The following is a 27,757-nucleotide window of genomic DNA, read 5'->3' as shown; positions in this document are numbered from 1 at the left end:
CTGTCATTCACCTGGGCTGTTGTTTATCCAAAACTTTTTTTTCTTCTTTATATTTGAAGTGTTTTGCTTTTTTTTTTTTTTATCATTTGGGGAATTGAAAAGTCAGGAAAGTAGAAACACAACTAAACTACTTTATATTTTAATGAGAAAAAGAAATATTAGAACCCAATTGTAATAACAGGAGTTTCTAATTTCTCTCTGTCTGTTGGAGCTACCGAGGTGGCTCCTCTGGTATCCCTCCTCGGAGCTCATGATGGCACTTACACATGTCCAGTCCAGGTTTCCGGAAGGACACCACACTCTCATGCTTGCTCACTCTTCATATAACTACCTTGCCACAGACTCGTTCTCCAACTCTGGACTCTCTATTCTTCGGCAAAAAGTGTTCCAGGGAGGAAAGAAGTAATAGACTTGGAGTCTGAAGATTTTTCTAGACTTTTAGGAAGAGGCCTCAAATGCCATCAACAGATGGCCCTGCATAGCACCCGAAGGGTCTGAGGGGCTGTCATTGAAACATTTTGAGGCGACCAGTATGTGTCTGCAGCCTAGGATTGGGCCAATTAGTAGAAGCTCCAGGAGGCATATTGGGACTGTTCTAACAGTCAGAGCTCCCAGCTGCCTCACAAGACAATATGTGTCACTAAAGGTGTTCAAGAGCTTGCCAGAGCAGTGGGGTCCTGAGTTTAGATGCCCACTGCAATCTTCAGAGTTTTCAAGAATATACGGATACCTGGGCACTACTTTAGACCCACAGGATTGGACTCTGGGAGTTGAAAGCAAGAGCACAGAACTTTGTGTGAGAGAACATAGATTAAGGCCATGCTCTCACACTTACTAACAGGGTTAGTGAAACTCAGAGCTTCGGTTTGCTCATTAGTAAAATGAGCCTACTAATACCCACATTACAGAGATGCTGTAAGAACTAATCATTAATTATATGTCCTCAATAAATGTTACTTTTCAAAATAGATAACTCAGTCAATGGAATTCACATTCAGGTGCTTCTGAGAATGAGTCAGAAACCTGACAACATCTGTAGATTTAACAAGGGTCTCCAAGAAACAACGGTCCTATAGCTGTCTAACTCAGTGAGAGCCAATGAATGGGTTTCCAAGTTAGGTATACAATTCATAAGGCATATTCATATACATTGTTTCATTTGGATTTTGGTCCTCACAATAGCCATATAAGGTGGGAAAGATAATTTTATGTCAACTTTGCAGATAAGAAAATTAAACATTAGTAGGGTTCAGTAACCTGTACAAGGTTGAACTGCTAATTATCCAAAGACTTAGGGTGAGAAATAACTTACACCTCCTAACTCCTAGTCAGGTACCACTATTTTCACTACCCCAAGCTCTGTTCCCAATCAGTGGTTTCAGAGGCTCAATTTCTTGCCTTTCCAAGTAGACGAGAGACTTAGAAACTATACTTTATGGTTCTTTTTTTGCCTCCCATCCTGCTAGCTCATGTTCTTCATACCATGAGAGCTCAATTAAAGTGTACTATGGGAAATTATTCATGGAATGGGTTTTGAGAACAGTGCTTTTTCATGAGCAAAACCCCCAACTTGAGACTTGGGACTTTATCTCACCTCACCTCTGTATCTCCAGGGGTCTTGATTTTAAGGTTTGCTTATATCTCTTTTTCTTAACCATCTACACTGGTCTCTTTTCAAGACCTGATCAACTTCTTTTGTTTCAGTATTTGCTAGGTGTTCCCCATCTCCATAGTCAGGTCTCAGGCAGCTCTTGCCATTCTTCTTCACTTTCCAGGTCAAGTGGAAGGACCTAGAGCAGATCTGAGTTTGAATCCCCAATCTTCTCTCACTAGTTGGGTAATACTAAGTTTGTTGTGAGGATTAAGAATGATAATGGACCAGTGTCCTGTCCCCTCAAGTTTGTCTAAGCTGCAAAAGCCACAAGAACACAATCCTCAAGTATAATTTTCACTGTATCACTTACCTACCAACTCTCTCCTTCAGCATCTTCTAAGCAATATTCCCCTCTAGTTCAATTCTAGATCTACACTGTCCAATAGGAACATAGTGCAGACCACAAATGTAAGCCATGTATGCAATTCTAACATTCCTAATAGCCACATTAATGCAAAGTAAACAGAAACAGCTGAGATTCATTTTGATGATTTATTTTATTTATCCCAATAGATCAAAAATGTTATCATGTTAACATTAACCATAAAATAAATTATTAATGAAATATTTTACATTCTTTTTTATATTAAGCAATCAAATTCAGGTGTGTATTTTACACTTACAGCACATCTCAATTTAGACTAGCCACATTTCAAGTGCTCAGCAGCCATATGTGACTAGCGGCTTGCACAGCCTAAATCTCAGTTTAACCTTCACCTACCAACTGCTTCTCTTTACTAATCATCCTGATCTCCAGACTTATCACACACGCTCCAAAAACACTCACCTGCCACATTATCCCTTTCTTACCTAAAATATATATATAAATCTTTCACCCATCTAGAAGGCTCTCCCTCTTTCTTCTCATACACTTCTTCAGAACCCTGACTGCTGAACAGCTCCTTCAGGGAAGCTAGCTGCCTAATTCCACCTGGGGATGAGGTCACCAACTGAGAAGAGAGGTCTGTTGATTCCATGGTAGCGTGATCTTGGTGCAGAGTAAGGGCTGTGAAGTGAGGCAAGCCCGGGTTTACATTTATGTCTAGGCTCTGGCACTAAGTGACCTTGATAGAAAGGAATGGGAGTGGGGCTAGGACCAGTAACTGTCAGTATTTTAACAGCTCGTGGAACATGCCCCAAAGAGCCATAATGATACCCTAGTGTAGCCCAAGAAGTCCACACTTGAGAATGTTTCTTTTATTGGTTCTTTCATAGTCTCCATGGGGTGACTGTTGTCTTGTGACATGGAGACATAGGGTTAGCACTTCCAATAATAGCCTGTGAGAGTTAGTACCGTCGAAAGATGGCCAAAGATCAAGGCAGCTATTACTCATCCTTGCCAGATCTGCCAGCCACATCAACACTGGTTCCATTTTTAAATTCAGAAATTAATATTTAATGTTTTAGTCACTTGTTTTTGCAAAACACTATCACATTGCCTTACAGGGCTATTGGCATGCAGTGAAAAGATTTTTGTCAGAAAGTTAACTCCAAACCTGGGCTATTTTTATCTCCCCACTGCGAAGTTTATCAGTAATGTCCCCATCATCTAGCAAGTGCTGCCTCTTTTACACATTATTAGTCTGGAGGAATAAACAATGGTAGGTGGAAACTGGGAGAAGAAAACTTAGTAAAGCATTTAACAATCCAGTCAATTATTTTTTACCCTTTTAAATTAGAAATAAGTGACAACCAAGTTGCAAATTCTGGTTAATTTAAGTGGAAACTCCCCCAGGCTTCATGAAACAACAACAACAACAAAAACACGGACAATCACAACCCCATATTCTTATGAAATTATTATTGACATATTGTGTAGAAACATCTTAAAAAGGTGTAACCATAGCTAATGTTCTTCCATAACCCATCCCCAACCATGGCTTTATGTTAAAGTGAACGAGACCCTGATGCCTACACACTTTTGCAAATAGGAAACTGTCACTTTTTAGTAGTACCTTTTTACATGTGTGTCCCTAGGTCCCTATCTATATATTGCGTACAACTTTTAGTTTGTCCATCTTTAATTGAAAAATTATCCAAAACACAAATCACCAAAGAGGAAAAGCTAGTTACCAAGGAGACTTCCTAAAGAATCAGAATGATATTTGTATCTGCTTAGTTCAGGAAGCCTTAGATGTATTTAAAGGAGGAAAAAAAACGTATTATAACCAACTGTGGATAGTGAATTTCTCCTGGCAAGAAGTGCAGACAGCCTCTATTTACTTTTATAAGCATGGAAGGAAGTTAGCAAGTGCCTCTTGTATGGAATTGGTGATCAGATCTGGACAGATGGGAATATCTCTTGAGCATGCTTGATTTAGGAAAACAAATACCATCCAAGGACAAAGTGGCTGTGTGGAGACGGTTAAGGATAGCACTGAAGAGCTCTGCATTCCTACCCGGGAATCTGCACGAGGATGCTCTTGGAAATGGGAACTGAGGAAACCTCTACATCTTTGGCAGCCATAACATCTTCCAAAATGAAGGCAGTGCCACTGAAAAAGGGTCGACTCCTGATTCACCTCTGCATGACGACAGAGAGCTGCATGAATAATTCGAGAATTCGTATCAGATTTTTTGGTTCGTGACCTGATAAAAGGAAGATTTTTGTTTACATCCGAAAGTTTCTTCATTGATTTTCGGCATATTTTTGTATAAGCCTCGGTGCGTTTCTGAGTCTGGAGTTTCTACCTAGCTGTGCAATGGGATTCCAGTAGCTTTTCCTAACAGAAGACTTTTGCAAAGATAACTTGCAAGGCAAGTCCCATATCCAGTGAAATGCTGACGTCTCCTGCTGTTTGTGGAGAATTGGAATAATGCCCAGGATTCCTGTGAGTAAAACAATGGCAGGAGGTGCAAATAGTGCTGCAGGGCAGAGAAGTTTCAAAACTGTGTGAATAACCAGGGGGTTGTAATATAAAGTTTGATGCAGAACTCCACTCTTTGTTATTTTGTTTTTTTCATTATTTATTTTTTACTGTTATGACTGCTGTTTTTGTTCCTGATTAACCAACAGAGGATATTAGGAAAATACTATAGTTTTGAAAAATGTCAGTACTTGCATTAAGTTATTTCTGTCTTGTCTATAAAGCCTCTTCAAATGTGAAGAAAAGGGAAAAATCCACAAATCCTTGGATACAGAAGATTTCTATAAACTACTTATTTTTAAATAAGTTATCTTCCTACAAGTGAAACTACAGATGAATATAATTGGAAGGGAAAAATACTTTTGCTTGACCCAATTGAATCTTCTTACTGGGAACTTCGGGTCCACTGTTGTTAAGGTAATTCAATCAATTAAAGTATGAGTAATATTTCAGAACTTATTAATGAAGGATGAGGGGAGAAAAGAGATTAGATTTAGGGTGAGAAAACTGAGAGTTAAGTGAGCTACAACTCTCTCCTTTGCTTTTCATGTTTCAGATAATTCCAGAGCTTAGCAATTTTGTAATGATAAATTAATAAGATTCTCAGTACTCAGGTAAAAGGTATTTTATAGGACAATAATTTGAAGTTTAGTTTTGTCATAAATTTTGCTACTTCATCTCTAGAATAAATAAAGCCAGTGGCAGCAATTGTAACCTGAATTGTTAAAATTCAAGTATATGATCATATTTTTCTGACAACTTTATGAAATTTATCAAGTCTTATTGATCTATATTACCTGAGGCTTCAAATTAACTGAGAACACAGTAAATAACTATTATTTAATGAAAAACACAAAAAAATGATGATGAATTTATAGTGAGGACACAGAAATAGAACTTGTGCAGCATAAAAACAAATGAATGTGCTAACACTGAGGCTGAAAACTAGCAATGTTTTTTCATTCATAACTTGTCCTTTTATACTAAAAGAATAAAAGGAGAGAGGTCTCTATTGGTGTTGTCCTATCAGTAATTCCAAAGATAATAAAAGAAGAAAAAACTTACGTAAAGATGGAATTTAAAATGTTTAATTTTTTCTTTTACTGTTGAACTTCTTGTTCAAATTTTATGTCTTTGTAGATTGATTTATTCATATTTGAATATTCTTTGATAGTTGTGGATGGACAAAAGAAAGTTATTGAATATGAGCAAAATAAAGTAAGATAAGTAAATATGGTGAACTCCCTTCATGTCCCTATCTAGAAATGTTAATATCAATGTATATCAGCTTTGTTATCAGTGTGTATTCTTGTTCAAACAGCAAATGTTTCAATAAGTTCTTTACATGTCAAAGAAAATATTCTGTAAGAATTAAAAACATAAGAAACAGAAAAGGAACCTTAAACTTATCATCAGTTTTGGCTTAAGTCAAACAGAAGTCTTCAGTGCACTTTATGTATTATAAAATTTTAAATGAAGTACATTAAAAAAACCTAAGAGAATAAAGAAAATACTAAGGTTGAATAGTACAGTATAAATTTATATTGTCATAGTGAACTTGTGACATTCTCTCCTCCAAAATAACAGTAAAAAAAATATAGATTGACTTGGTTATTTCAGATTTTTAAGAATATCATTTTTTCTCTCATTTTATTGTGCTTTGAACAGTGTTCAAAGATCTATTTTACCAATGATAACATCTTGCATTTATGTAACACTTTAGAAGTTACACAATGCAGTCATCTAAATGACCTCATTTGATATGCAAATAATATGGGAAATGCTTCTTTTTCCCTTCCTCTGTCTGAAGGAAGAAATATAGACCTAATGGTTAGGTGTCTTATCAAACAAGGTCTTAAAGTAGTAAGTAGTGGAACTGCATCTTGAACTTGAGTCTTTTTGCTTCAGTCATATGCTCCTATTACTACTCCACAATATCTCCATTGAAAAGATAAAATAGTAGTGAATAGTACTATGGAAACCTGACCAAAGGAAAAGAGAATACATCAGGGGCTCTAGAAGTGTTTGAACCATCAACTTATGTGTAGCTGGATGTCTTTCATATGTTGAAAGATGATGCAAACCTTTGTTTATTCAAGTGTTTTCATTCTTTATTTGCTTTATAATAGGTTGTGGCACTTGTCATTTAAAAGTACTAAACTTAGCTAACCTAGTTTCCATAAATAAATGCTGGTATATAATAGGGAAAGCCCCTATTGTGAGAGGTGTAAGCACATGTTACTTAAAATGTAGTATAACTGACATTCTGTGCACATTTACATTATGAAAATTTAAAATACTGTGATATAGGAAATATTAACAAAGTTACTTTATACATAAAATTGTATATAATAAAAATCTGTATTTTTAAAAATCTAGAACCACACAATTTCAAAGTTAGCAAACCAAATGAATTATAAACTGTACTAGTGGCCTGGTACATGACATTCGTGCTGGGGGAGGGGGGGGCGCCTCAGCCCGGCCTGCACCTTCTCGCAGTCCAGGACCTCTTAGGGGATGTCTGACTGCTGCAGAGGTGCGAGAGGCTCCCACCACCACCGCTGAGCTCACCAGCTGTGAGCCCAGCTTCTGGCTGAGCGGCATTCCCCCTGTGGAAGCGCACTGACCATCAGGGGGCAGCTCCTGCATTGAGCGTCTGCCCCCAGTTGGTCAGTATGTGTCATAGCAATGGGTCATTCTGCCGTTTGGTCAATTTGCATATTAGGGTTTTATTATATAGGATTATGCTGTCACCAAATGGCATCAATAACTGATACCCTTAGACAGAATTATGGAACTATATTGCTGTATGTATTAAAACTTTGATAGATAATTCTGGTGACTATTTGGCTGTTAATACTCACTGTTATAATTATAAACTGCTTTTTTATATACTATGGCAATGATTTTCAACCAGAGTGTTGCAAGAATTTTAAAAATATACAATACCTGGCTATTTAGTCAGTGTCACTGATCTCTTTTCCTTTAGATTGTCAAATAAAAAAAATAACAATAGCTAACACAACAATAGCCATCCAGTGTGAATGCCCAGTCTTGAATCATAAATATGTAGGTCATATAATAGAATCACATGATAAGGTTGCATCTGATTAGTTAATTCTTGGTACCAGAAATCCTCATATGCAAGTATAGGTTCCTGCTTTTTTATAAAGTAACTTAAGATTAAAAAGGGTAAGTAGTTACTATTAATATTTTTTTAAATCAATCAAAATTTACCTGATTGATTTTTGTCACATTGGCAAAAATATATTTTTTGGTGTACTGCAGAGTTTTAGTAATTAGTCTATGTGTGCCATGACATGAAAATGGTTGAAAATCGCTATATTATAGCAAAATTTCTAATCATAAGTGAAATTATGGTGATTCTACAATAAATAAATAAATACATACATACATACATACTTTGGAGGAAAGGTTAGATATACTAAAATACTTTAAAGAAGGTCAAACAAGTACCAAGAAACAATAAGCTGCTGATTTAGGAGAGAGAGCTCTAATAAATAAGAGATAATTCTGCCTCTAGATTTATAAAAGCATTTATGTAGAGGAGAAGCAGGAGGAGGGGATGAGGAAATAAAAAGAGGAGGAGGAATAGGAGGAAAAGGAGAAGAAAAAGGAGAGGAAGACAAGAAGGTAAGTGAGGAGGACAAGGAAAAACATAAAGGAGAGGAAGAGAAAAAGAAGAAATAAGGGAGAAGGATGAGGAATAAACACAAAGTACGGGATGAAATTATATAATGGTTGTAGGTTTCTGTGCTCTGACGAGTTTCTCTCATTTATACCTATCATTTTGGGAAAATGAGCCTTGGATTATTCAAATTTTGTATCATACAAAGTCTTTAAGAACATACCACTCAGGAGCATGGCAGGCACTCGCCACGGGCTCCAGGGGAGCGGAAGACACATGGACCTGAGCGAGGACCCGCGGGCTTGCAGTGCACCTATGATAATGTGTTTTAGAAATAGATGTTAAACTTCAGTTTGAATGAAAAATGTCTCTCATCCCACCTATATTTCTTAAAGAAAGGGAAAATAATAATTCAAGATTTGTGGAAATACAGCAACCACAAACTACTTCCATAGCTGCAGAAGATCCTCTTCAAAACTTACGCTTAGCATCGCAAGAAGTTCTTCAAAAAGCTCAGCAAAATGGAAGATCAAAATGTCTTAAATGTGTGGTTCAAGAATGTTCTACTGCTATACATGTTATGTCCCAGTTGAAAATGTACCTGTGGAGCAGATGCCACTTGTGAAGCTTCCACTGAAGATTGACATCATTAAACATCCAAATGAAACAGATGGCAAAAGTACTGCTATACACATGAAACTCTTAGCACTTGAATTTGTAAATATTTACACGTACCCTTGTATTCCAGAATGTGAAGAAGAGGACCATGAAGTTGCACTCATTTTTCCTGGACCTAAGTCTGTCTCAATAAAAGATATTTGTTTTCATCTGCAAAAAAGGATTCAGAATAATGTGGGAGGCAAAAATGATGACCCTTACAAGCCATCTAGTAAACGCAAGAAAACTGAAGAACAGGATTTGAATGACAGCAAGTGCAAAGAGACAACACTAAAAAAAAATTATGTTTATAGAGAGCACCTGGAACCAAACAAACAAAATATTCACTGATGAGAGACTTCAGGGGTTGTTACAAGTTGAGTTGAAAACAAGAAAAACTTGCTTTTGGCATCATCAAAAAGGAAAGCCAGATACTTTCCTTTCCACAATTGAAGCCATCTACTACTTTCTGGTAGACTACCATACTGATATATTAAAAGAGAAATACAAAGGACAATATGACAATCTTCTATTTTTCTACTCTTTTATGTACCAGTTGATAAAGAATGCCAAATGCTCTGGAGACAAGGAAACAAGAAAAATTACTCATTAGTTTTTAAGAAGCCACTTTTGTGATTTTACTTTGCTAAAATCAATAAACTTGTAATTGTGCTTTGTTAAAAAAAAAAACAACAAACAAAACATACCACTCATCCTAATATATAAAAAGCCAGGGGCCGTCATGACCGAAACAACTGGATGGAGGACTGAACAGCAGGCTGCGTGGGGTGACAAGGCCAGCAGGGGTGTTAGTGAAGGACGACCAAACAACTGAACAGCAGGGTGGCAGGGGGGTTAGTGAGAGATGACCAAACGACTGAACAGAGGGCTGTGTGGGGCGACCAGGCTGGCAGGGGGGTTAGTGAGGGACAACCAAACGACTGAACAGCAGGCTGCATGGGGCAACCAGGCCAGCAGGGGGTCAGTTAGAGGTGATCAGGCTGACAAGCAGAAGTGGTTAGGGGTGATCAGGCTGGCGGGGGGGCAGTTAGGGGCAATCAGGCAGGCAGGCAGGTGAGCAGTTAGGAGCCAACAGTCCCAGATTGTGAGAGGGATGTCCAATTGCTAGTTTGGGCCCGATCCTCGGGACATCCCCCAAGGGATCCCGGATTGGAGAGGGTGTAGGCTGGGCTGAGGGGACCCACCCAGGCATGAATTTCATGCACCGGCTCTCTAGTAAAATATAATTTCCCTTTATAAAATAACTAAAAGCCCAGTGCACGATACTCGTGCACTTGCAGGGGGGAGGGCAGTCCCTCAGCCCGGCCTGCAGCCCTTTTGCAGTCTGGGAGTCCTTGGGGGATGTCCGACTGATGGCTTAAGCCCGGGGAGTGGGCCTAAGCCATCAGTCGGACATCCCTAGCACTGCTGTGGAGGTGGGAGAGGCTCCCGCCACCACAGCTGCACTCACCAACCGTCAGCCCAGCTTCTGGCTGAGTGATACTCCCCCGTGGGAGCACACTGACCACCAGGGGGAAGCTCCTGCATTGAGCATCTGCCCCCTGGTGGTCAGTGCACATCATAGCAACTGGTCTTTTCACTGTTCAGTCAATTTGCATATTACCCTTTTGTTATATAGATGTACTCAGATTTAGCACAGCAAGATTTGATCCTCATATAATAGAGTCAAGGTTGGAATGATGCTTAAAGGTCCTGTGCTCTAATCAATTTTTGGACAGTATTTGAAATCTCCTCTAAAACATACCTGAAAAATGACCAAAGTGATCCAGATCTATTGGTCTATTAAAAGCCTTTGGGTTTGCAAACTACTTTCATGTGCATAATCTCATTTAATCTTCACAATAATTCTGGGCAGACACAAATACATTAATTTTCAATGAAAATAACTAAATCCCAAAGAGTTTATATTGATTGTTAATGGATACAAACTAGCTTAAAAAAGGCCAAGTTTACTGACACCCAATTCAAATTATCTTCTATCAACTAAATAATTCCATCTTACTGTCTAAAAATATTTATCAAATGTCTTTAAAATTCCATTTCATGCCAAAACTTAAGTAGTGGACAAATATTTTGGAAAGTGTATGGACAAACTGTCTTCCAGCTTCCATCGCCTAACCAGGATGTTAAGTAAATCACCTGACCCCTGGAACTTAGATTCATTGAAAGGACTTTTCAGGCCATACAATGCTAGTTTAATGCCCTCCTTTCTCAAAAAAGAAACATAGTTCCAAAGAGCAGAAGGGATTTTCTTTGTGTTATCACATGGCCATTTCCTTATAAAACATAAGAATCCTAAGTATTCCTCCATATCTAATGTGACAGATTTAGGAAGAAATCTGAAAAGGTACTCCTAATGAATGGCTCACCAGAAATAGAAACCAGAAATTTCTTCTACCAACTCATCCTCAACTGCAACATCCTCTTGATGAGTAGTGTTTAAAAGAAAAAGGAAGAAAGAAACCCAGAAAATGTTTCTTATTTTTAAAATTCTCTTAAATTACCAACTTAAATCCACAGAGAGTTTGTCTGATTGAGTGTGAAACTGAGCCCCACTGAGCCGTATTATAAGAGCCAAAGGTCACCCTGTATAGGATTTTACCATGACATCCAATCTAAGCTCACTTAATTAATGCTGCTTCAATTCTAGGTGGATTTTTTCCAACACAAAAATAGATTCAGTCTGATGATTTTCTTCTAAATTCTAATAGCACTCATTTCTATAAAGTACCGGCACTGAAAAATGTTAATCAAGGGATATGAACCTAGTCTGAGCCCATCACTGTCAAGTTCCTGTTCATGGAAGCAGATGGAGTTAGGGTGCACACAACACACATTTCCTCCTTACTGAAAGTATCTATAACTAGCACTTGGGTGCTTAGTAACTTTTTTTTATTCTGGCTTACATATATTTATCCTAGTGAGTTCCTTTAACTTTATTGTCTTTTTAAAACATATAAGATACAGAGACAGATATATAGACTAGTTGGTAGGGATTGACCATGTATTTGTAGTCAAGGAAGAGCAGTCAGACAAAGAAGAAGAGAGGAATGAAGATTAGTTAGTTATTTAGTTAGTTAGTTAGTTATATAGCCTAACCACATTAAAGTTTTAAGATTGCCAGATGAGTATGAAAAGGATGGTTAAAATGAACAGAAAAGAAAGAATAAAAAATATAAGAAAAATGAAAACGGAAAGATCAGAAAATAAAGAGAGTGACAATGAGACTTGACCAATAATATTGAAAACCATTTATTAAGGGTTTCCTGTTTGCTAGGTACTGAATACTTTACATTCTTATCTCTGCCAGATATTTGTGTTCTCATTTTGTAGAAGAGAAAACTGAAGTTGAACACAGGGCCACGGAGATGGAATGTTTTTGGAATTTGCCTACGTGCTTTCTGCCATTCCTCTATTCCCAAAGTTTTAGGAAAGCAAAGAGGGAGTATCTTGGGAGGGTGGGGGGGGGGGCGGGGGTTGGGAAATGAGAAAGAAAAGAACAGGGCGATATTTAGTTCTCCATTTGTTTCCCCTTTGGTTTCTGGCTGTCATTTCATTCAGGAATTATGTAGAGCTCCCAGTAAGGTCCCCTCAGATGCCCAGAAAAAAAGCAGAAGCCATTTATTTTATTTATTTGTTTGTCTGTTTATTTTGTTAATCCTCACCCAAGGATATTTTTCCATTGACTTTTAGAGAGAATGGAAGAGACACACAGAGAGAAACATCAATGTGAAAGTGACACATTGATTGGTTGCCTCCTGCACGTGTCCAGACCAGGGCTGGGGATGAAGTGCAACCGAGGTGCATGCTCTTGTCTGGAATTGAACCTGGGACCCTTCTATACTTGGGCCGATGCTGTATCCACTGAGCCAAACTGGCTAGGGTGCAGGAACCATTTAAATGCACTATTCATGTTAAAATTTACAAATATGAGGGTAAGGTAAAAATCATGGGGGGGAATACTTTTATTGTTTAACTCATGGTAGTCAGTTAATTTGGGGCCAAATTGCAGGAAAATATATCTAGCATAAGTGAGTCATGAAAACTTTGAGAGTCACATGACTCTAAACATTCTCCATAGGTCTTGCTCATGTAAACATGTATCTGCTTATATGAGTGCGTATATCTTGGTTCTTCCATGTGGACCATTGCTGGCTGTAGACCCAAGCTCTTTCTAAATACTGAATAATTCAAAAGGAATTAATCTGTGTCTGACTTAAGCATTTATTATTATAAGATGCTAAAGTGGGAAATAAGGTGGTTTGAATTATGGTAAAAATCAACACAATTCCCAGAGATTGTTCAGGAAGAAGGTCTAAGGTATATATTTTAAGCATTAAAGGAAAAGGTTTCCTTTATCGGCCAATAAACATCATGCCCTGGAGGAGAGAGTTCTCTCAATTTAGAATGCTGGGATTTGAGAAATGTAGCTTTAGTAGTTGATGAAATGCTTTTATGTTTAGATAATTTTATTTAAAATTTCCATCCTCCACCCCTGGCTGGTGTTTCTCAGTGGTTAGGTCATTGGCCCTCTCAACAAAGGGTCAAGGGCATGTACCTGGGTTGCAGGTTTCCGCCCCACCCCAATCGGGGTGTGTGAGGGAGGCAACCAGTCAATGTGTCTCACTCACATCAATGCTTCTCTCTCTCTCTCTCTCCAAAGTCCTCTCTCTGTCTCCTCATCTCCCCTTCTCCCCTCCCACCTCCCTTCTTTTCACTCTCTCTGAAAAGCAATGGAGAAAATCTCAGGTGAGGATTAATAGCAACAACAACAAAATCTCCATCTTCCATGGAAAACAAGTTTCAAGTGCCATGATAAAAAACGATGTGTTCTATCTTTAATTTGCTTTGTAAATTACACTCTCAAACAAGCATTTTCTGATGTGTCAAAACAGTGGTGGCAGTCCCAGGGAGAGAGGTCACCTAATAGATAGTCTCTTCCCTGTTTTATGGCATTTGTAAAATATTTTAAGCACTACCCGCTACACACATTCCAAACTGAGAATCATACTTTTGTCTTTCAAAGATATCTAGACAAGAGCTGTACAATATGATGGTCATTAGCCAGCCACATGAGGCTAAATTAATTAAATTTAATCACATTTAAAGTTCTATAGCCTAGTCTCACTAGCCATATTTCAAGTGTTCAGTTTGAGGCATATGTAGCTAGTGGCTACTATATCAGTCAGTTCAAGATTATAGAACATTTCTATCTTTAAAGAAAAATGGTCTTGGACAGTATAGCCAAGTGTGAGAACCACAGTTCGGATGGCTGCCTTAGAAAAGTAATGCCCTTATTGGGCCCTTCTATAGTCTCTGTTTAGACCTCTATTGTCATACTTGCCCCCTTCTAGGTAATTACTTTTCAGTGTGCTCCAGCCAATGCCTATAACCCCATGAGACTGATCAAGACCAGGGACCATGATTTATTCATCTTTGTCATTCCAGCGGCAATGATATGTAATGATAATAATGGTAATACTACCCAACTTTTATGAATCACAGTCTCTATGTGCTTGGTACTGGGCTAAGCTCTTCATAGTATTCTCTCATTTAAGCCTCACAACAACCTGTAGAGCAAATGTTACTGTTAGCCTCACTTTAACCGGAGAAAATTGAGGCATTAACAGGTTAAGAAATTTGTTAAAACAGATAGTCTGCCTAGAGCTTACTCTTTTACATTAAGTTATGGAAACCTCCACATCACAGTGCGGACGTAGAGTGGGCATTTACTGACAAAAATAACAGTAACAATAGTATTACCCAGAATTGATTGAGTGCTCCCTCTGTGCCATGAACTATGTTGATTCCTTTACCTACTTCATTTCATTTAATTCTCACCCTCCTTTAAAAATGATGTAGCCAGTGTGGCTCAGTTGGGTGGAGCGTCCTCCCATACACTGAAAGGTGGCAGGTTTGATTCCCAGTCAGGGCACATACCAGGTTGTGGGTTTGATCACTGGTCTAGGCACTTGCAGCAGACAACCAATCAGTGTTTCTCGCTCACATTGATGTTTCTCTCTCTTTCTCCCTTCCTCTCTCTAAAATAAAAAACACATACCAAAAACCCTAAAAGGCAGGTCCTATTATTATTTCTTTTTATAAAGAGGAAGTTGAAGCTTAATAAGAGGTTCAATGACTTCAAATGAGGTCATTCCGAGTGAGGTAGGGATTTGAACTCAGGTGTGTCTGATTTCTGGCTCTTAATCATTAAACAATACTGCATGTATTTATTAATTTACCAGTGGATGAATGAAAGAACAAGTGAATGAATGACCTACTCAAGTCTTTTTCTACCCTTGCCTTCTTTATCAACATTCTTAGCACGAATCCCTGCTATATAAGAAGCTTAACTGCTCCTACAGTTCAAAGAAAGAAAAAAATAGCTATGTTCTAGTTTTATTTGGGGGAAGAGGACTGGGAAATTAACATGAAGAAAATGAGTCTCTGCAAATTCCCAAAGATTTGGGGCTGAAGCCAATTTGTTAGTTTGCAAATGAAAGCACTATCTTCGCTTTTCACTACTCGCTTTCATGCTTTTAAAAATATAAACAGTAGGCTTACCATCTGCTATGTGCATTGGAAAATCAGAACTGCCAACACCAAACAGAAGATGTACTGGGTAGTCTCAAATGTTTCCTGTTGCTGAGCAACACACTTCAGGATTTCCAGGCACCTCAGCTAAGTCACCTGGCCTTCAGCTCTGACATACAAAATAGAACCATAGAAGGGGGAATTTGATTTTATGCAGGTTTTCTGAGACTTGTCACCAGCTGCTGCTACTGTTAGTGCTGGATCAATAGCAAGAGAGGAATGAACACAATGTGGTATTCTTAGAAACTCAGATTTTTATATAGTAAGACTCCCTAACTTAGTTAAACATCAGAAAGGGCACTTCTGACATAGTAAAAAGTATAAATTATAGAATATTTTAAAGAATAGAATTTTGTTCATTCGGTTAAGTTCACTAATTTTAAATGAACAAACAGAACTGTCAAGTATAAATCCTTATTTTAGTGGAAGTTGAGAATTTTTTTTTTTTAGTTAACATACCAGTTTAAGCAATCTTGGTATTTGTTTATCAATGTTCCCAGGGTTTAATTTGAACTGTTCATTTAAATAATTCTATGTAGATACTGTTTCACCTCCACTATAATTCTGGGAGAAAAATATTTCCACTATTTTTAGAGATAAAGTAACTAAGATTATGTGGCTAAGACCCCTGTCTGGAAATCATAATTAGCTTCAAAGATTTTCAGAGAAGCCCAGGATAAAAAGCAATCTCTGTGTATTCTTAAATCCAGCCTATGCCCTGGAAATGTACACTTATCTTTACTGGAAGCCTGCCCAGGCCACACTGCCCAAACCAGCCACCTGGGACCCTGTCTGTGCCTTTCCATTTAGATCCTCAGCCCTAGTTGGTGGCCCCCAGGACCCTGAAGTCCTATAGTTAAACCAAAAATGCCACTGGCATGTTTTGTATGAACTAAATGGCACCTGTAAACATAGAAGCCAAGCAGGGCCCTAACTCTAATTCATTCCCTCAACAAGGTTCCTACAGAACCCTGAATTACAAATTATAATCACTCTGAAATTCTCATTTATTTCTCTCCCCATCACAATCCCTTAGCCACTCACATTCAAATTGGGGGAAGGAATGCAGCACAGCTGGGGATTTTGGAGAAAACCTTAAAGAGGACACAATTCTTAGATGCCCGTTCCAGTCCTCAATAATCCTCAATTCTAGATTTTCATGCCAGCTAGAGGAAAGCAGACTCATGTTTGTCCCTTGCTTATAGAGGCTGTAATTGGGCTTAAGGCCTGTGGGCAAGGTTGTTTTCAGGAGGTTCTTAGCTCGATTAGGGGTATTTGTGTGTGTGTGTGGTGTGTGCATGCATGCTGAGGGAGAGAAAAAGATAGGGGACATTTGTAGTAATATTAATAAAAAATAAACAAATAACAAAAAAAAACCACTTTGGTGAATGAAAGCCATTTGAAACATTCAAATTCTTCCTGGTACTGAGTGGGGTAGGGAACAGAGTTTGACAGTTTTCAGTCTTCCTTAAGGATCTTGTTAATTTAATTTTAATATTAGATCTTATAGGCTCCATATTATAATTCTATGAATCTCATGAGAACCTGACTTTCAAATGCTTCCTCTGTTACATCCATTATGTATGCATTCATGTATTCAACCCATATTTGGTATTTGCTGAGTACCTACCCTTCTCAGGAAGTTGGGGACATAGTGAAGAATTGAACAGACATGGGCCCTGACCTCTCAGAGGTAGTTGTGCAAGGGACATTAATTAAGCACTTACTATATTCCAAGAGCTATGCTAATCCTTTTACATCATTTTCCATTTTCATTGCATTTAATCTTCACAACCACATGAAGTAGGTATTGTAATTAATCCCTTTTTATAGGGAACTGAGAGGTGAGGAAATGGCCTTTGCCAATAGTGAGCTTAAATTCAAACCCATCTTCCAGAGCACACACACTTTACCACCATGCCACATTGACGCTATTTTAGTTGTGTATATTTTAATTGTGAAGATTAAATGCCACAATGCAAGTAAAACTCTTAATAGCCTGCCTGGCATGTAGTCTACAGCAGTTATTTCCATTCTCTCATCCCGCACAGAGAAAACCTAGCCAATCCTGAGCTCCCCACGTCTGTCATAGCCGAGTCTCCTTGGAAAGTCTCAGTCTTTCTCTTGGCCTAGCCCTGCCTCTCCCCTCAAAACAGATTCCCAATAGCCTCTAAGAACCAAGAGGCCAGACTGACAAGGACATTCTTCATTGACAAGGACACCTGGTGACATGGGCTGAGGGAGACTTTGTCCTGTTTATAAAGCTCAGAAGACACAGCAACCTCCCCAAATGGAGAGTGTGCAAAGCCTGTCCCTTTCGTCCAGCAGGTACAGTGTCCCCCAAAGTCCAAATATTTGTTCACAAAACTTTAATATGCATCAGAATCCCCTGAATTTTTTTAATATACTTTTCTATTTCAGAGAGAAAGAGAGAGACATAGAAACATCAATGATGAGAAAGAATCATTGATCGGCTGCCTTCTACACACCCCCCCACTGAGGACCAAGCCCACAACCTGGGCATGTGGGCTGGAATCGAACTGTGACCTCCTGGTTCATAGGGGGATGCTCAACTACTGAGCGAGACTGGCCAGGCTCCCCTGAATGTTTTTAAATGCAGACCTCCAGCCCTAACCCATAAAGACTTTATTTACCTTGGTAAACTGGGGTGGGGATGGGAGGTGGAATATGACCTTTCCATCAGGTATGACATTTACTTCTCATGCAAGTTGTTGGAAGACCACAGAATAAGAACCAGCTTCAGAATTTGCTTCTCTTGGGCCTGTAATGAATCTCTCAGGCAGTAAAACCCCTTCCTCTAGGGATCCCACCCACAGAGCCAGGGAAAGCTGAGTCCTCAGAAAAGGCTGAAAGTCCACTTAAAATTAAGAGTAGGCCAAGCATCACTCCCATTATCATCTCTAGCCAGTCAGAAGAAAAAGAGTTAAAATATTTTCTTTAATACTAGCCATTTACTAAGAATTTTCTGTATGCCAGGCTCGGTTTAATAGAGACAGCCCTGGTTTTGAAATAAGATGACCTCTTTTGAAATTATGCTGTTTTGTGGGCAGATTATTTCATTTCTTTAAGCCTCTGACTCCACATCTGTAAAGTGGGAAGTGGAAAATGCAGTGTTGTTCTGGGAATTAACAGAGATCTATGGAAACATGCAACAAATATTGGTTCCTTCAGTTCTACTCTCTCCCCATCAGACATGGTGCTTGCCTATGTCACTGCAACTAATGAGTATTCAAAAGCCTGTTTTCTACCTTGATGTTATATGTGTAATCCTTCTATTATGCCAACTAAATTTTGAACATCCTTATTCAAACCAGGAGATTAATAGTTTATCTGCTAGTTCTCCATCATTTGTCCCCATAAAAATTAGATTAACAGTTTTATTAGGGGGTCTTAATCACTTAGATGCTGTAATCTGTAGATATTGTGTGTAATGAATGAGTTCAAGGACTGCTTAAAAATTCACCTGTTATTTTAGAAACCTCTCCCAAAAGACTCTCTTAATATTACTCTATTAATAATGTATGCAGTCTAATAGTAGGAGGCCACAGTGACGTGAATGTGTGTATAGACTCACAAATATTTATTAACTGTTTCCCAGAGCTAGCCACTGTTCCAGGTGCTGAAGACACCATATTGGAGAAGGCAAACTTTGCTCCCATGGCCCTTTAACCTAGTGGGAAAATAGTACTAATGACAGCTGACACATATTACAGGCACCCTATGTGTGAAGCACTGCAATATTATTTGTTGTACATGCATGTTAGTTTCTTAAGAGTTCCATAAGCATTAGTTGCTTTCATTATCTCCATTTTACAAATGGGAATCTAAAGCACAGAGAGGTTAAATAACTTGCCCAAGTTCAGACACATGATCAATATCAGAGCCAGTATTCGATGGGCCCCACAGATTTCTGCCCAACCACTGTGCAAACTGCCTTTTTATATAATCTGAAGTTTTAAGTGGTATTCTATATTATTAAAAAGATTTTATATTTTATCCTATGAATTGAAAATAGCAAGTGGTAAAAAAATCACCATTTTTGAAACAAAAGCCAAACAGAAAGGTAAAACAGCTATAGATGGGAAAGGAGTAGACACAAAAGGTCATATTTTTTATACTTTCCATCTTTAGTATTCCTTTTATCATATACTAGTGGCCTGCTGCACAAATGAATGCACATTAAAAGGATTAATTAGAAGAAATATTTTAATATCACTATTTGCCCTTTCTCTATAATACTAGTGTCAGAAATGAAAGAAAATTAGTAAAATGTATATGAAAATAATATATAAATTGATTGATAAATAAACAATAGCAACAACAAAAACATGATATAAAAACAACATTGATAAAAACAATGACTGAAAAATTGATTAAACTTATTCTAACACTGAGGCTAGTGTCAGACAGGGACAAATCAGTTCTTGGAATCAGAACAACCTCTCTTCCACAGATCCTGTTAATACTTCAGCTTCGATTATGTTAGGTCACAATCTTTTGATAATAAATCTAGTACCATTACAAAGACCCCATATACTATTAAGATTTCTCAGTAGCATGATGATTGCACCTACTTTCAATTCTAATTTATGACACGGCATTCCTAAAGGATAATACTTATAAGAAATCGATGGGAAAATTTTCTTTTTTGGCATTATTCATTGAATCTAATATTATTGTCGATTACACTATCATCTCTGAGTCTTAATGCAATATCTGTTCTTCAGTCTTTTTCACCATGTGGGAAAAGAATAGGATATGTCATTGCATCTAATATTGGAAACAGGATACGGATTTGTTTCATTTTAGTGGCATTCAATTACTGGGATCTGGTTTACAATGAATGACCAAGTCCCTTTCAAAAGGAGGTCCTCCATCTTCATTTCTAAATGTGACAGCAACTTCAGTTACACGGGGATAATTATATCTACCTGGATCACTATTATGATCATATTTAATCACCATTGTTACTTCCATGTGATGCCACTGCTTTCTCTCAGCTTCAGAACGTCAATAAAAGCAACCAAATTTACGATCAACAATTGCCGCAACCTTTTGCAGCAAGGATTCAGAATCTGGAGAAGGGGCCACACATAAATGGATACACTAGACAAGAAATATAAATTTGGAAGGCTTTGGGGGAACCAGGCAGAAACCTACTCTCTAGTGGAGTGGCTCTCCGAATGTCTGGACCCTTGGCTTTTTATAAATTTGCCCTTTAGCAAAGCAAACACACATATCAAAGGTAAGGTTTGGTAAACAGTAAAAGATCATCAGGTTAGGGGATCACCCTGAACCACCATTGTCTCAACAGAACAATCAGTGCATAGCTTTTAGCTCTTGCTACAGCCCAAGGTCCATCAGCCTTCTGACAGACCTCTCAAATTTATTATGCTAACTACTTGTTGGTCTTTGCCTCCAGCAGACAATAACAGATCAAAACACACATGTGAGATTGGCGCCAGCAAGAGCTTTATATGTATTGTGCATGCGCGCGTCAACTTAGCCTTTTATAGATACAGAACAAACTTGCTTGATTAGACCTGCTTTCTGATGTAGCTAAACTTTTTCCAGCCCAGTGAAGCACTACAACTTCTCGTTCAGGTAATGTCAGCAACACAGCAGTAAATAGCAACACAAAGCAGATTATTATTGTAGATCACACAGGGAGAACAAAGGGTAAAATATTTAACTGCAGCAGTGTTTGACTATGTTCTGCGCAGTGAGAAAACATGAAGTCATTTTCAAAGTCCACCATTTCTTACTTCTTTTCAGTCAGGTCAAGTTTCTAAGCTTTCTAAATCTCCGTTTTCCAGCTAATGAAAAGAAAATGGGATTCCACCAAGTCTCCCATCTACCTACTCCAGGACTTCTGTGACGATCAAATGAGATGAGGCATAGGAAAATGCTTCATGGACATTTGGTTACAGTGTAAAGTGTTTCCACCTGAGGCTAGTCATAGCTAGGGAGAGGAAGCCAGGTGTTGCTACTTGATGTCATTACCTGGACAGTCAGACAGTTAGCATATTAGCCTTTTATATAGATAGATACATCCATATTCTATTGGGGAAAGGAGATAAGGTGTTCTATTATGAACTGAGCTGAGTGATCTGAGACAATGTTCATTCTTTTTACTGTAAATCAGGGTAAAATTGTAGCCTTGAGATGTTTACTGTACCGTAAGGACCATGTTAAGTAAAGCATATACAGTGATGGCATGTAATGATTACTCTGTAAATGTTACAACCTCTTTATCTTGTAGTTACAGGCTTACATTTTTATTCTTTCACATTGGATATGAGCAAATACTCACAGAAACTACATTTAATTCATGGACAACTTCTGAAGTCAGTTCATTGATAATTACAATACCAAACCAATTCTATAAGGCTGGTCCACATGAATTTTCAATGAGCATACAAAATAATAAAAACAATATTATAGCTAAAAATTAAGAAAAGGACTTACCTACTCATGAAGTCTCCTACTCTTGGAGGAAAAATCATTCTTAGAAATAAATCACTTTAGAAATCTGGTCCAAAAAAAATTAGAAACCAAAACACAGACAGAAATTGCCTAATCCAAATTTCCATACCCAGTTGGTACAACATATTTGAAACTGCACTCCTACTGTACCATCCTCCCTCCCCTCACCTGCCAGTCTCCATCCCACCCTCATCCACATCCACATGATCTCTGCCACATAGAATGACTTCCACTAATGCTCTCAGCAGTGCCCTTTAATGCCATGCTCTGAGACCTCCTTCACACAAAGCTGTCATTAGGTGGGATTCCCTGGCACAATCGAATGGAAGGAGCCCCTTAGATGTGTGTTTGTTCACAAGCTGGCCTCCATACGTGGAAGGCAAGGAGAGACAAGAGAAATGGGCAGACCCCTCCAGATTGACAGGTGGCAGGTTTAAGAAGCAAGAGAACTTACTTACAAGGCTTATTTTGGGTGCTGCAAGACAAATAGATCTCTGTTTCTGCCTGCCAGAACCGTGAAAGTTTATCTAGAGATCTTAGTAGGTTCATATGGTCTCAGCAATACCATACTTCCTCAAGGCTTAAAACTGGGCCAGATAGGGGAACCATGAGCAAAACTCACATACATTCCAAAGACAGGGGAGCAGGTAAGGTGTTCAGGGCCCAGCTTGAGAGTCAATTGGCAGTCATGCCTTCTTAATGACCTCTCCAAGAATGTGATATGAAAATAATCACCATTATAAAAAATTCAGTCTGGCGGGGCAAACCTATATAGAAGTTACCAAGTAAAAGATCCCCCAGAATGTGCAAAGCTCTGATCATTAGCCCTGTGGAATAATTATTTGTCTGTATTGTCTTATTAGACTTAACTTATATTTTAAGGAAAATATAAATTCCCCTTGTATTTAAAAATCTTATAATTCTTTTGTTAAAATCTCATAAACTTTTCTATTATCCATGAGATATGGAACCCTTCAGAAAAATAGCTATTAGCCAGAAACCTTGGTATTAGTTTTCTAAGAAAAATATTTTGATTATGATTGTCGCACATTTCTTCCTTCAATAACACACACACATACATATTCATTCAGCAAATATTGCTTCTGGTCTGCTAGTATTCAGTACTATGGTGGACATAAACTACAGTTCTTGCCTGAAGGGTTCAGTGGGGAGAGACCCTCAAATAAGTATATTACACGTGATCCCCTAGACTTAGACTAAGGATGGGTGGTGTAGGAGGGACAGTGAAGGGAGCAGCTATCTTTTTCTGAGACAACCAGGGAAGGCTTCATAGAGGAGGTGACTTTGAGCTAGGTCTTGGAGGACCAGAGGGAATTTTCCAAGTGAAGACTGGAGAGGGCACTTGGGACAGAGAAGAGCATGTGCATGGATAAGTAAGGATGGAGAAAGCATGATGTAGTTAGAGAATGACAAGGAGGAACAGCAGGCAAGAGTAAGTGAGTCAAATTGGGAAAGTTTCTCAGTCACATTGAGAAGAATCTGTTGGGTCCAGTGAAAGGGTTTGCACTTGTTAACCAACAGGTGGACAGTTGTGCTCCAGTGATGGCTTTTAAGCAGCAGAGACAAGATAAAGGCCACTTTAGTAACATCTAATGTTTGCCAGCATTTGGTGACGCTTTTGCACTTAAGGCAAGGACGCTCTCTCTCTGAGAGTTTGAGGAGAGACTGGCTATGGAAATCACAGCTGAACCACAGCCTTTGTCTAGAAATGACATGTCTGCAGCTTTCTGAAGCTCTTCTCTCTGGTTCTGAAATTCTATATGTCTGCCCTGGCATTTCTATAGCACTGAAGAGGAAAAAAAAATTGGCCATGTGTTCATTTTGGAGGTCAAATACAGAGAGATTTTGAAGGGTTCCAGCCTACTTTTTCAGTTTGAGAATTTAAAAAAGAGAGTTTAGGGCTGATTTGAATAATGGCTTGTGTTCCCAAGAGCGTTGTGCTTTGGTAAGCAAAGTTGGCTGATTATTGCCTCATGCTTCTCTGCAACAGCTGCCTGTCTCCTTTTAGAGCTCTATTCTAGGGGGATTGCAAGTGCCACAGAAGGGAATTTAACTCCTGACTACTCAGTTCATTTGGGTGGAAGAGATATGAGAGACCAGTGGTACCTTTTTGCTCGTTTCAGAAAGTCGCTGGTTGCTCCAGGCAAATAAAGAAAGCTTTCTGTGGACTCAAAGGGAAGTTGTGTATGAGCCATTCCTCTGAAGTTCAGTTCCTTGATATTTTGATATCTCTCTGTGTCTTTGGATAACTTGGCTTTCAGCTAAGATTCAGCATTTATTTTAAGGAGGGAAAAGTTAAGGCCCACATCACTAATCTGTCTTTCTGTTTTCTGAGCCCAACTATATATCTAGTTTATTTGGAAAGCACACCATGCTGTAATATTGGATTTCTTGACATACTCAATGAGAAACTAATTGCCTTTTTCTCATTTAAAAATTACTAGTATTTATTAAACACTCTGTGACCTTGTCATTTTTTAGATGCTATGAGTATTTAATCAATGGAGTTTGGTTTCCTACTGCATGACTTAACAAAGGGCCCTTGGCTGAGTGAACTTCCCTTTTTTGGTACGATGATACCTGAATAGAACTGACTAGGACCCTGGGTGAATGAGAACTGATTTTTCAGGAAGCAAGTCAGAGGTCTGCAGTGGTCCCTCAGCCCTATTGCAGTTCGGATGGAGATTTTGGAATCCCCTGCCCTTCTCCCTTGCTATGTAACCATTCCTTATCAGTGCCTCCTTCCTGTGAGGTGTCCATTCTTATTGTCAGTTGTTCCCACAAACCTCTTACCCAAGTTTACAATCAACCAAACTCCAATGGTTCTTTTGAATTAATCATGGATTGCTCATTCTCAAGGGACAGAGTAGAGCATTCTGCAATGTTAGCTCACATACTGCAGTAGGGATCTTGGCTTCTCTTCTACATTTGATATTTCTGACATTTTTTTTGAATGCTTAGATAACATACAGAATAACATTAATAACATCAATGTTTATTGAGCACTTATTATATATAAGGGACATCCTAAACATTTACATACTATCTCATTTCTCTCCCTCACAACAACCTGAGAGCTAAATACTATTATTCTCCCCTTTTTATTGGTGAGAAAACTTTGTCATAGAGAGGTAACTCACTGGTGATCAGAGACCGGTAAGAGCAGAACCAGAATTAGAATTTGCATTTCTTTTTTTGAAAATATGTTTTTATTGATTTCAGAGAGAGGAAGGGAGAGGGAAAGAGAGATGGATACATCAATGAGAGAGAATCATTGATCCTGCATGCCCCCAACTGGGGATCGAGCCCACAACCCAGGCATGCACCTTGACCAGAATCGAACCATAACCTCCTGGTTCATGGGTCAATGCTTAATCACTGTGCCACACCAGCTGGGCAAATTTGCATTTCTTAATACTACAGCACTTGGGAGCACCTTGAGGGGTTTTCAACACATCTGTATCTTAGTTACTACAGGGAATCCAGAGTTGACTGGACCAGGTGGGATTTGTCAGAAACTGACACCCTCCCAGGCACACCCACTCTCCCTCCAGGATCTGCTCACTTTAAGAGAGGAGTTCATACTGACAGCTAACAGTATAATTGGTCTTTCTCTTTAGGCATTGCTTTTTAAAATCATAAAACACTGTCTTTGGAATAAGTTAAATGATTAGCTTGTCAGAATTATGTTGATATTTTATGTTTGGGCAAATTTCAGTAACTTGAAAAGGAACATGAGCTATTCAAGTTTTAACATGTCTAAACTAAAATATATATGTCAATATCAAGATGTGTCCAGATGGAAAACTGAAGGGAAGAAAATTAATGTTTTTTTCTCCTTGTATCTAATTTGACCTGAGTGTTTAAATGAGACACCTGCTCCCAACACATGGGCCTCCACTACCCCTGTATCTTCCATCCTTGGCCTGATCATGTTTCCCTCAAGCTGACATTGGTTTCCTTCTTTGGCTATGATTTTCTGGACATTTACTCCAGGACCCTCCAGACAATGAGTCTAATGAAACCTCAGTATAGAGACCTTGCCCAAGTGCCAGCCTTCAGTGTCCACACTCCCCTGAGTTTGCTTCAACTAACTCCCCCAGAGAGAATTTAACAGTTGAAGTTAAAAGTCCCTCTGCTCACATCAAGTATGATAGCTGACTTGTATGTCTGAGAAATAAGAGCTTCAGGGAGGCATCTCTTCAACAAAGAAGCAATCCTTTATACGTATATGGCTCCTTATAGTTTCTTTATTACCAATAAATAGACATGTTTTATCCCTTTTGTAAATAACGTTTACCTTATACCTCTTTTCTTTAGCATAATCTTCATTGTTTCTAATTTTCTGACTTTCTAACAGCAATCTCTGGTCCAAGCCCCTCTGTGGAGGGTGTTTTCCACCTTTCTCTAGAAGTGCTAGATCAGAACAGCCCCTGGTGCTTGGGATAGAGTAGTGTCTTGTTACTATGCCTGAGAAGGAACATCCTATCTAATAAAAGAGTAATATGCAAATTGACCATCACTCCAACACACAAGATGGCTGCCCCTATGTGGACACAAGATGGCCACCACAAGATGGCCAACAGGGGAGGGCAGTTGGGAGGGACCAGGCCTGCAAGGGAGGGCAGTTGTGGGTGATCAGGCAAGCAGGGGAGGGCAGTTGGGAGGGACTAGGCCTGCAAGGGACAGCAGTTGGGGGTGATCAAGCCTGCAGGGGAGGGCAGTTAGGGGTGACCAGGCCAGCAGAGGAGAGAAGTTGGGGGCGACCGGGCCTGCAGGGAAGGGCAGTTGTGGGGGACCCAGGCCTGCAGGGGAGAGCAGTTGGGGGGGACCAGGCCTGCAGGGGAGGGCAGTTAGGGGCAATCAGGCTGGCAGGGGAGCAGTTAGGCATCAATCAGGCTGGCAGGGGAGTGGTTAGGGAGTTCAGGCTGGCAGGCAGAAGCAGTTAGGGGCAATCAGGAAGGCAGGCAGGCGAGCAGTTGGGAGCCAGCAGTCCTGGATTGTGAGAGGGATGTCCCAGATTGGAGAGGGTGCAGGCTGGACTGAGGGACACACACACCCCTGTGCACAAATTTCGTGCACTGGGCCTCTAGTTTTCTTATAATTTTCTCTCTGATAGGTGTTGTTCTATTGCATTGTCTTATGTTGAGGTAAAAGAAAAATACCCTTACAAGTACCTGAGATTTTGTCTGTCTATCTATCTATCTATCTATCTATCTATCTATCTATCGAATTTTTCCATCAAGAAAGCAAACTCTCCCCTCAGAAGTTAGATAGGACTCTCAGAGCAGGAACATTTCCTGATCTGTCCCCTGACTCTGTAATCAGAAAATCTACATTAAAATTAGTTTGGGCACTAAATGATATGCTACCTAAGGCAAGTCATTTCATCATTTCCAGCCTTAATTTCTGGACATGAGACCAGACAGGACATGGGTTTAGGTGAGTTCCAAGTTCCCCATGCCCCACACGACCTGAGAAATCTCATTAGGAATCCCATCAGCATACTTTTAGTCTGATTTATTTTCTCTGTATTATTTAGGTATTATGCTGACCTAACCTAATAAAAGGTCCTACAGACACAAATCTCCTCATGTCTTATTCTAAACTCACAGTCATGGATTTGAGGTCCTGATTCTTATGAGACCTCTTCCTTCAGGGTGGCAGCCAAGCATCCAGGAGGTGGTGAGATGAGGTTCAACTCAAGCTATGGACCTCCAAAGACAAGGGTGAGCCCCTGAACCAAGGGGCCATCACAGCCTCCAGCCTGGCCCTGAGACTTTTTCA

At 39.1% G+C, this 27,757-nt stretch overlaps 1 protein-coding gene and 1 pseudogene across 3 annotated transcripts in view; both read left to right on the top strand.

Moving 5' to 3' along the window:
• Positions 1-27,757, top strand: part of KCNMB2 (potassium calcium-activated channel subfamily M regulatory beta subunit 2) — a 234,961-nt gene that overhangs the window by 111,714 nt on the left and 95,490 nt on the right. The window contains exon 1 of one of the 2 annotated variants that reach the window (XM_080654873.1): positions 4,873-4,938. The exons of the other annotated variant lie outside the window; for it this stretch is intronic. The gene's annotated coding sequence lies outside the window, so the exon portion shown is untranslated. Of the gene's footprint in view, positions 1-4,872; positions 4,939-27,757 lie in introns of those variants that run through there. 2 annotated transcript variants of the gene reach the window in all.
• Positions 8,509-9,440, top strand: LOC308240849 (tRNA-uridine aminocarboxypropyltransferase 1-like; annotated as a pseudogene). Its single transcript has one exon. The product of its transcript is annotated as a tRNA-uridine aminocarboxypropyltransferase 1-like (transcript).

This window comes from Plecotus auritus (assembly GCF_963455305.1).
Source record: "Plecotus auritus genome assembly, chromosome: 2".
Lineage (NCBI taxonomy): Eukaryota > Metazoa > Chordata > Mammalia > Chiroptera > Vespertilionidae > Plecotus > Plecotus auritus.
Note: the sequence above shows the minus strand (reverse complement) of the source record. Positions and strands in the feature narration are given on the sequence as shown.